Raw genomic sequence first — 10789 nt, forward strand, 5'->3', positions numbered from 1 at the left:
GGAAGGATTCAATTGTCTCGAATGTCAATAGAGGAGCAAAAAAGGCGTCAATCAATGGGCATAAAATAATTATTTTCTCGCTTAACCCTAGCATTATCACGGTTGGGAAAAATTGCCCACCCTTTTTATTTTCTAAATTTTTATGAATTAATGAAATCTGACAGCTTTCACCTTTACTATATTTGTCTCTAACATGATAAAGTATGCACACATGTGTACTGTTTTAGATTTAAAATATAGCAGACTAATAAGTTGAAGTATTTGTTAGTGGACAGATTTTACCCACCCTTGGCATTTCATATGACCTACACTTTTAAACATTTTCGAGTTTTAATTCTGTGATTTTTGTCCATTGTTGTAACTGTTTGTAGTGCCGTTAAATTTGTTTACTGTTTCAATTCTCCACTTTACCATTTACTTGCAGTGTAGAAACTTGAGTTGGTAAATTTATTCTTTATTTATTGGTGTTTATTCAAATCTAGTTGTATTCAGGGATACAGAACATAGACATGAGTTGTTTTGTGGATAATAGCAGCCTTAATGTTTTGGGTGAAAGTGATATTATAGTGCTATTGGAAACTGGTTTACCGGCGGAGTTGAAGAAAGAAAATGGTAGTGAGGAAGATAATACAGAAGTGGTTGTGAGGGTGAAACAAGGTCTATTTCAAGTACTAGCTGCTAACAAGAAAGCCGTTCACATTACGAAAATAATGTCAGATGTGGAAATTGTGGACTTAATTTGTGTAAAAAATATTCAGATATTAAAATTGTGTGCAGGAGCATTTTACTAAAAGAAATATGCAGAATCACTGGAATGAAAAACTGATGTGTGTTTTTTTTATGTAATGTAAAAATGTTGACGATAAAACTTTATTGAACGTATTTGAGGAGCTCGGAATCAAAACGCGTTACGTCCACGTTTTATGGAAAGAGCCGCTAAACAAAATACAAAGGCTCGCATATTTTTTGCTAATTTATCCAGTATCCCTGCTTTCTTCTCTCGATCTCCACACAGTCTGTATTAGATTAATGTGTTTCAAAGACAATTCCATCAGCTGGAGCAACAAGATGGATTTAAAATAAGAACAGTAAATGTTGTTCATGAGAAGAAGGAGCCATTGCTAGAATGTTTTCAAACCATAATGGAATCTGAAACATCTAACATCACAATAAATGAGGTAAGCGCCCTGGTGCGTGCTCTTGAAGATCCTGAATTCAATTTCTGGCTCAGTTATTTTTTTCATTTATTGATGTATCATGTAGATATATTATACAACCAACTACAACATCGCCAGTTAGATATTTCTAAGGTTCAAATCTGCATATAAAAAATTAAATTATGGTTTATTTAACGACACTCGCAACAGCAGGGGTTATATCAGCGTCGCCGGTGTGCCGGAATTTTGTCCGCAGGATTCTTTTAAATGCCAGTAAATCTACTGACATGAGCCTGTCTCATTTAAACACAACTTACAAGATAAGGCATATGGAATTAATCTTTAAATAAAGTAAGTTGCTTGGTTTATTTTTGTATGCAATCCCCCTTAATTCAATACCCACGAGCCGCCACTGATTAACCCTCTATAAAATTCCTGCTTTCAGGTCAAGTCGAAGATTTGTATAGATCCTTTCCTTCCTGGGTTTGCTTCCCTTCACGGTCTTACATGCAATTACGTAGACATTGAAAAGCTGAAAAGTACCATAAACATTATATTGAAGAAACATTTCTGTAGTTTTTTTTTACGTATTTTCCCATAATGGAGAAGGGATATAAGACTTCATTCTGACGCTGACCTGACAGTCAACCCACAACATAACGTTATTGTACTCTATTACGCCCTTCAGTTTTACCACTCTTTATTCCCCTTCATTGTTACCCTTTTTTCCTTTATGTTGACCATGTGAATGTTGTGCTTCGTAGACAGACCTTTTCTGTCATGTCACTTTACTGCCAATAACTCTTACAAAACCTCGATTCTGATTCCCTTTCTTAAACTTTGTTCAGTCCACTTGGAATGTAGGACAGAACTTCAATGCACTTTTATTCAAACAGTTAGAATTCTGGAAAACCTTTCGCGTATATTTAGAGGAAAATAACTCCTCTTATTCACGAAAGATCGTTTTACAACATACAACAACCCTCTAAATAGACAGCTTGAAAAAAACTGCATTTGACAGCTTGAATGAACACTGTCAATAAAAGTCGCAGGGTCACAAAGACGTCATGTCTAGACGGCTATGCTTTGGGAGAGCATCACGTTCCTGACAAGACGTTAGTAGGGAAGGGATTAGTTAATACAGCTTCTTGGTATTTATAATCAATTAACCTACCCCACTTCCAAAACCTTACGGAGTTGAGCTGAGCTAAGCTAGCAAGCTCCGAGAGAGTCTGCAATGCTTCCCGCGTGACGTCATCACGTAGTAGGAGAACGGGCGAGGCTGCGCACTGCTTCACCATTATATTCCCACCACGGTGTTTGCACAATAATTTGATGAATAACTCCATTAAGTAATTAAATTCATTGAGAGAAATTAAAATGCAATGTCATTAACATGATTCTACGAGTGCTGCACTTTACTAATTGATTATGTTACTATGGGCAACAAGTCCTGCCATAACAAACGAAGTTTCAACAGCTATCCAAATTCAGTTAAATTGAAACATGTCTGAAGTTAACGTGTACTCCGCCCTCAAGCCCTTGTATCTTGCACTGAAAGTTGTTGGTTTGGCACCTGAGCCATGGCACATGACACGACCATCTACATACTTCAGGTTGTTCAGCTACTCCTGGAGTCTGGCTTATACATTTTTCATCCTTCTTGTTACGTATATTAATACGAATATTAACTTTAAATCTGTGGAGGGTGATGTGAGGAAAGTGGTCTGTATTGCAGCGTTTAACCTGCCACTCAGTGTGTCTATTATCACCTCTTTTATGTGTGTGATGACGTTCAACAGACATAAGATGCGTTGGATCTTATTCTGTATCTCTCAAGTGGACAAATGGTTTATGGAACATTACAGAAGACTTAACATGTACAAGCACATCAGACTGATAATTTTGATTGGAGCTTTGGTCACTACAGGAGCAAGTTCCATTATGTGGATCATCAACGTATTCGACTATTGCGAAAGCAACTGTTTCTTGTTGTCTTTGGGAGCAATCCCTTTAGTTATGAATTCCTTAGTCATAATTCATTTCGTCACGCTAGTCCTGATATTGAAGAGAAAGTACAATATATTGAATGAGTTTTTCGAAGCACACATTTCAGATCCGAACAGAGTTAAGATTGAAAGTGTGGTATTTTCTGTACCGCCAATGGATTTGAAATTCTTACATAAAGACCCCGGCAATGTGAATTTAAAAGATTTCGACTTTCAAAATCACAACAAGATTATGAAGCCATTAAAACTTCGTGATATCAAAGCCATGTACTGCAAACTTTATGATATCTCGATTCTGATTAACTCTGCTTTCGGACTTCCCATTTTCACGATCGTTGGTTGGCTCTTAACATGTATTACAACTTCTTTTGTCTTCATTATCGATGAATTTTCAAGTTTGCTTACTAGCCTTTCGACTTTAGTTAACTGTTCACTATTTAATGTAGTTCACATAATTCTGTTAATAGTCATTGTAGTGCCATGCCACATGACCGCACAGGAAGCACATCGGGTCAGATTCCTAATACTAAAACTTCTCGTGCCGGAAATTCAGGAACATAAAATTACAAGTGAACTAAAGTCCTTGCTAAGTTATGTGAAACAACTGGAAGTAAAGTTTACAGCTTGTGGAATCTTTACTTTGGATATGTCTCTGCTCTGCGGGATAATTAGTGTAATATGCACATATATTGTGATTCTAACGCAAATTAAATAGTTACCGGTAAATCATGTAATGCATATTATTTCAAAGGTAACAGTTGAGGTTTTTATAGCAAATACTATGCTCAGAATCACGTAAGAGTAGTCCCTAAAAGACTAATCTGGCCGTCTCTTCAGTGTTGCCAACTAATACTAGATATCACCAAAATAGGATAAAATCATACAATGCCATGTACTATAATAATAATAAAAATAATAATAATAATAATAATAATAATAATAATAATGATAATAATATATCGTTATTGTAACGATATCTTACTTATTTACCACATCTCTTATTTATGATGGGGAAGTGTTTTCTAAAAGGTTCAGTAATTTGTGAAAGAGTATATTTTTCTCCTGGATCTCTCGCACATTATGTTAGCTGTTAGTAGAGTAGTGTAAGATCTAGTATTAAATGTATTTCGTATCACAACATGAAATTCATTGCTTTGACTAAACAGTTTACGAATCACGAGACCTAACCTAAAAATGTATTTTGTTTGATCACGTGAAATAATTAGTATGAATTCCGAAAACGAATGCCATTTTGAAATGTATGCTTTAGAACAGGCCTGCACAAACAGGACTCAACGAGCGCGCGCGCTCTTTCAGAGCGGGAGAGCTGTGTTTACCGCTCGCCGAAACGGAGAGGAAGACACGTCAGAGACTTGCTATAGGTAGAGGAGAGGGAAACAACCACTCAGCTATCTATTGGAGTGCAGTGTGTAGGCGTATTCTCAGTAACTTTCACGTTGCTTATCTACTGTTACAGTACAGTATGGAGAAATCTAAAAGACGGAACATAACATTTAACGATTTACAGCTCGAACTTATTGTTCTTCAAAGTGACATAAGGGCTAAAGATTGTTTGAATAATACTACTAGCCTGGTTGAGTTTTACAAGACTAAACCCTAGCAATAATATCCACGACTACACAGGCTGGCTGTGAAAATGATTGCTATGTTTGGCTCAACATTTATATTTGTGAGCAACTTTTTCTATAATCAACTTTAATAAAGGCAGACATCGAACATCTGTAACTGATGTTTCATTATGATCAGTAGGCTACTGTACCTTTCAGCTGCCAACAACATAAAACCTCGTTTTGATGTACTGATAAATAAAATATAACAAAATGATATTGTACATTTAAGTAGCTATAGAGTTTCTATTATTTCTGTAAAATAAATATTTCGTTATTAATTAATAATAGTCCAAGATAGTTTTGCAAACACTGAACGGGAATTCATTTCATAAGTACTCGTAATAGTACTTTCTTTTGTGTATATTTTGTACGAGATCACCCCTTCTTCCAGTCCACCCTTATACAGAGCGCAGCTAATATCTGCATTCCTCTCATGAGCTGTGAGCCGGCTCGGAGAGCGCAAACCTTGTGCAGGCCTGCTTTAGAATATTTACTCCATTATTATAATAAAAGTCTAAACACGAAAGAAATTAATTAAATGGTATTTCTATCGATTACTCAAGGGCAACTATCACACGATATATGTTATATTTATTTACACTTAGCCTATATGACTCTAATCACTATTATGTATTAATATTAATACTGATATTAATTAATTATTAGTATGTTCATATTTCACTAGCTTCCAGTAATTGGCTCAGAAATCTAGAACAATTTGAATTTTCAGAATTTAAACAACTGACAACTTGTGTCACTGCTGCCAACATAACAGTTATAAAATCACTACCAGTTGCATTTCTAAGTACCTAAATTCGAAACGAAGTTGGCAAAAGGAAATTCAACCTGCAAATTAGAAAATCACTATAATCCACTAGCTTATGTAGTAATGGGGAAAAATGGTTAGGTTTCACCCTTAGGGAATTAAGAAAGCTGACCGGACTACAGCAGTCATCTCGTTCAAGTTCATAACATCGGTAGCCTATAACAAACTGTATTAATACGAGTAATCATGAATTCTGAAGCTATTTTCTTTCTTAAGTTGCCTGAAAATGTACCACAACAAATATGAGGTACCAATGCTTGTCTTGGTCTCCAAATTACAATTCTTAGGATTCATTAACCAATGGTGTAAAAGTGTGACTTTCAGTTTTCACACATACCAAATAACAAAATATATAAGGGTTGTTGACACATTTTCGAGACATTTAAAAAACCATTTGCAATAGAATATATTATGTAGGCTTACTTATCATAAATTAAGGGAGTGAAACTAACTCCACATCGGCATTATAATTCCATAGAGCAGCCGTGGCGAAAATGTGACTCGCGAGTACATTGTGTCTCGCAATGATAGCTATCCATTTCTCTTGCTTCCTATCTCCCCCAACTCCACCCTCTCACTCACTGGAGTTAAACTCCGTTCCATTTGTATTTGTCTCTGACCTGCGAGTGGCGTATCGTCGCAATGCCTCTCTCGAAACCATGTACCTCTACAAAAACGAAAGTTCAAGTAGGATGGGAGGACGCATTTTTTGCGGCCAATATGATGAGAATATTAAATGTATCATTTGTTCAGAAGTATTACGAGGAAAACGGCTGTATGACATAAAACGGCATTATACTACATGTTACTCATGAAATATTAAAAGGTTAAGTGTTATTGTTATTATTATTATTATTATTATTATTATTATTATCATCATCATCATCATCATCATTATCAACATCATCTCTGTACGTCGATCCTTTTTCAGCAGATGTCCGAATAATGCGGTTAGATCTTCAATTTAAACTCACAGATTTACTAAGTGATGTTAAATGAAAGCTAGATGTAAGGACTTTACAAATGTTGAACTTTTCAAATCTTTACCAAAAAATAAATATCCGAAGCTTCCTTCTTTCGCTTGCTCTGTTGAAGTCATGTTCGCTACAACTTACGTTTGTGAAAAATGATTTTCAACAATGAAAATAGTAAAAACTAAATTTAGATCACGACTGACAAACACTTCGTGATCAACTACGACTGGCAGTAAGTGATATAATTCCTGATATTGAAACTCTGTCGCAGAGACGTTCTGAAGACAGTTAATTTTAGGTTGTGATAATGTGTCCTATGTTTTCTTATTCATTTCTTTCTTCGTCACACGTACTAAACATTAGTTTGTAACCTTATACAGTATAAAATTATATTTAAGTGTTTGATGTAAGGAAAATAAAAATCCGTTAATAATTCAGATATTTGTTTCACTTCCCTTCGGGTGTCCGCCTCCCTCCATAGATGCTATGCAGGTTGCAGGTTACACAGTGGCTCGGCGCACGATAACATTTTCGCCACGGCTGCCATATAGTGATTAAGTATAGCGTGCGTGGCATGGAAATTATAAGTTTGATAGTTAGTAGATGGCAGCATCTAATAGTAGGTAAGAATAATTATTGGTGGAGGCTTATAGACATTCCTGTAAGTGGAAAGTCTTGAAGTTGTGGAAAACAGACCTATTACACAGGGTGATTCAAAATTCTGGCGACACAGATAAACTCCGTTATTAGTGCAGGTAGCGAAAAATGTAAAGATGGAAAAGTTGTTGGAAATGTGTAGTTTTCAATGTAATGTGCTCGAATTTTCAATGTAAAATACATCGTTTTAAGCCGTACACTAGTACGACACACTCGCCAGTCCCATTGCTGCAAAATTAATGGCTTTCCCATTAGTTGTACCATATTTTACATACGTAGGCTATTATTATTAACGGACAAAAATAGTTTCCATGTAGAGTTTAGCGCTTATTTAACTCCTGACAGTGCAAAGAAACATTTCTTTACATGACAACATAAGGATTCTGGGGAATTTCATTCTTTCCTGGAGATTTTTCCTGAACTTGTATTGGCAACACTGCTAATTATCGTCATCACTTCGTAATTTACGTGATTCGAGCATACAATGTCCGAAGTTCCCCAGTGTATAGTTTACTAGCTAGTTGCTAGTCAAATTTAATTAGAGGAGCATTTACGGCCAATCTCATCATGCTAATATGTATATATATATATATATATATATATATATATATATATATATATAGTTATGACAATGGTTTGTACAGCAGTTTGCTGGTCGACTAATAAATTTACGAAACAAGTTGCTAATCATTAGGGTGTAGTATAGACTTCAACTTTGGGACACGGCATTAATATACTTTTTCAATTTACATTGAAATTGGAGTAACTGCGTTATGTATTTACAAATAAGGCAATAAATATTTATTTACTAACAAGGCAATATGTGGTCAGTTCCTTTCTCCCTCCAATGCATACATTGCCGATTAGCTACTGTTCTCCAACCAGGGGATTAACCGTGAAAGGAATGTGGTTACTATTGCGTCATCTATTGGAGCGAAGTAGATAGATAATATTACCGTTATAACGTCAGTTTAAAAAACATGCGCTCTCCTGCATATGTTATTTCCTGTATGGAGGGATTAAAAGACCAGGAGATTAAGCGTGATCTAATTTTGTAAGTAGGGTAGTATAAATATGTGTGTATCAGTGTTATCGTTTGTGCTTTGAGAGTTAGCCAATGGAGAAGCATGTACCCACGTGTGTGACCTCATGACATCTTATGATATCAACACTCATTCACATCATTACCCCGCTGCGTCTCATTCCCCTGAGACTTTCTCCTGATTGGAGTACAGTATAGGTCTCGCAAGCAGGGATTACCGACGACAGGAATGCGAACGAAACAATTCGATAAGGGAAAGCGGGCGGCAGGAAAGGTCACGAGATAACTTGAATGATATTCAAGAGTACAGTCGGAAGAGAAACGACATCGATAAAACCAGTCTTGCATTGTGATAATTACATTACGGTTTTAGTTTCAGTTCCACTGCATGTGAATACGTGTCTTGTTTCAAGTGCGTTTATTTTATTATGTAGTGATGGAGCGTTCCCCTCGCAGAGTATCATTATTTTATTCGTAAACATAATGTTGCGCGTTTAATTCGCTTCGAATTTTTCTCTTGCTACGCTCTTCATTTCCACAGGCGATGTCCCCATCTATTCATCTTCTTGGAAGGGGCAGTACTTCCATCGGCCCGTACCTATCTCTCCCTCGGCATACATACACACGTCAAAACATACAGTAACGCCACCACTGTTTTTCGGTAATCGTTCCTTGCGCGAGCTATACATATTCCACTAATCAGACTTCAGATGCATACAAACAATATTACTGTTCTTCCTCCGACACATATAGTCAAGTGAGATGTACTGTCTGATAATATATATATATATATATATATATATATATATATATATATATATATATACATATCAGCCAGAACCTCAATCAGAGATATTATTTACAAAGAAGACAATATAACAAGGGGAAGCATTCTCGTAACTACTCCATAATTGCTTCCTCATTCCTAATCGAAATGATTCACACATTAATATGACGTCAATGAGTTGTTTGAAATTGTAATCAATAACAGACCCTAAAGTCATTAGATCATTACAGAGAATTTGATTCGTTTGGAAACTAATACCACAGTTACATGCCATACTATGTTTAATTAACTAAATCTGTCTTTATATTCCCGGAATTTATTTAGAAACCCCATTTGTGTATGAATCACAATTTTTATTAAGTTACAATTAAGTTGAATACTTCTTTAAGCATAACATTTACTGCACATTTTCCCAGCATGAGCGAAACCGCGAATCTCTTTCGCTTGCGTGACGCAGCACTCTTAGTTAAAGCCTAGATCATAATATAGATAGATAGGTCGGCCTTATAGGTTTTGAAGTTAATAACTTTTGTCAGGTTTACTACGCTGCCATCTAGTTGTTAAGCCTCGTTCACACTTTTCAAGTAACTTGAATTGAAGTCATTTGAAAAGACGAACTTGAAAAGTGTGAACTATGTTTCAAGTTGACTTGAAATCAATTAACGGCTTGAAATTCAAGTTTCAAGTGAAGTTTGATCCCTTTCTACTTTTTACTTGACTTGAAAGGACACTTGAAAAGTGTGAACGTCACTTGATAACTTGAATTCAAGGAGAAAAGAGCAGGAATTTAAATTAACAGCTGTTTTAAGAGCGTTAAATTAACAGCCGATTGTTTTTCAGTTCTACTGGGAACGTAAAAATAATAGGAAACAGCAGTGAGTGAAATAATGACCAAATATTTGAGTTTCTGAAGTTGTATAAAATTCACGAAGGCCTGCGGATTATAGAAACTGCAAAGTTTCGTAATAGAGATGCAAAGAAAGCTGCAAAGAAAGGAAGAGTTCATTGAAGAACTGAACAGCAGAGATTTTAACGTGGACACAGATGAGATAGCTTATGAAAAATAATAAAAAAACCATTAAACTGTAGATAGAAAAGAAGTGAGGAAGATAAGAGGGATTAAGAAATGGCATGGTCCAATGTGGTTGATAGATTTTTGTGGGGGAACTGTATCAGCTTCAAGATAATTTTCAATTATGGTAAATCAGACTCGCTTATATTTTATTACATTTGCGGTAAGAATTATTAAATCTCCTTGAAGATTTCACTTATTCTATTTGTAATAGTCAGTGATCTGTATTTCTCTTATTAATCTAATTCCTGACCCATACTGAACAACACGTTTTCCATTTCTTCAATATATTTATCATTTCCCTGGCACGGAGACTTGTTACTGCAGAAATTCCTAATTGCACAACATCCATGGATGCCATTTTATCCTACTTGAAAACAAAATAACTTGAATATGTCTGAACGGCGACTTGAATTCAGGTACTTGAAATCACGTGACTTGAATTCAAGTTACTTGAAAAATGTGAACGAGGCTTTACGTAAGGAGTCACGTCATAATTCCCATTTGAATTGCATTAGTGACTCTACTGTCATCTCGTGTTCGTTTACAGCGGACGGGTGGCGATCCTGGCGGTTGTTCTCTTCAAAGTGCTAACGATTTTAACATAGCGATGACCTATCTATTACATATGATC

The sequence above is a fragment of the Periplaneta americana genome, chromosome 1 (assembly GCF_040183065.1).
Source record: "Periplaneta americana isolate PAMFEO1 chromosome 1, P.americana_PAMFEO1_priV1, whole genome shotgun sequence".
In the NCBI taxonomy this organism is placed as follows: Eukaryota; Metazoa; Arthropoda; class Insecta; order Blattodea; family Blattidae; genus Periplaneta; species Periplaneta americana.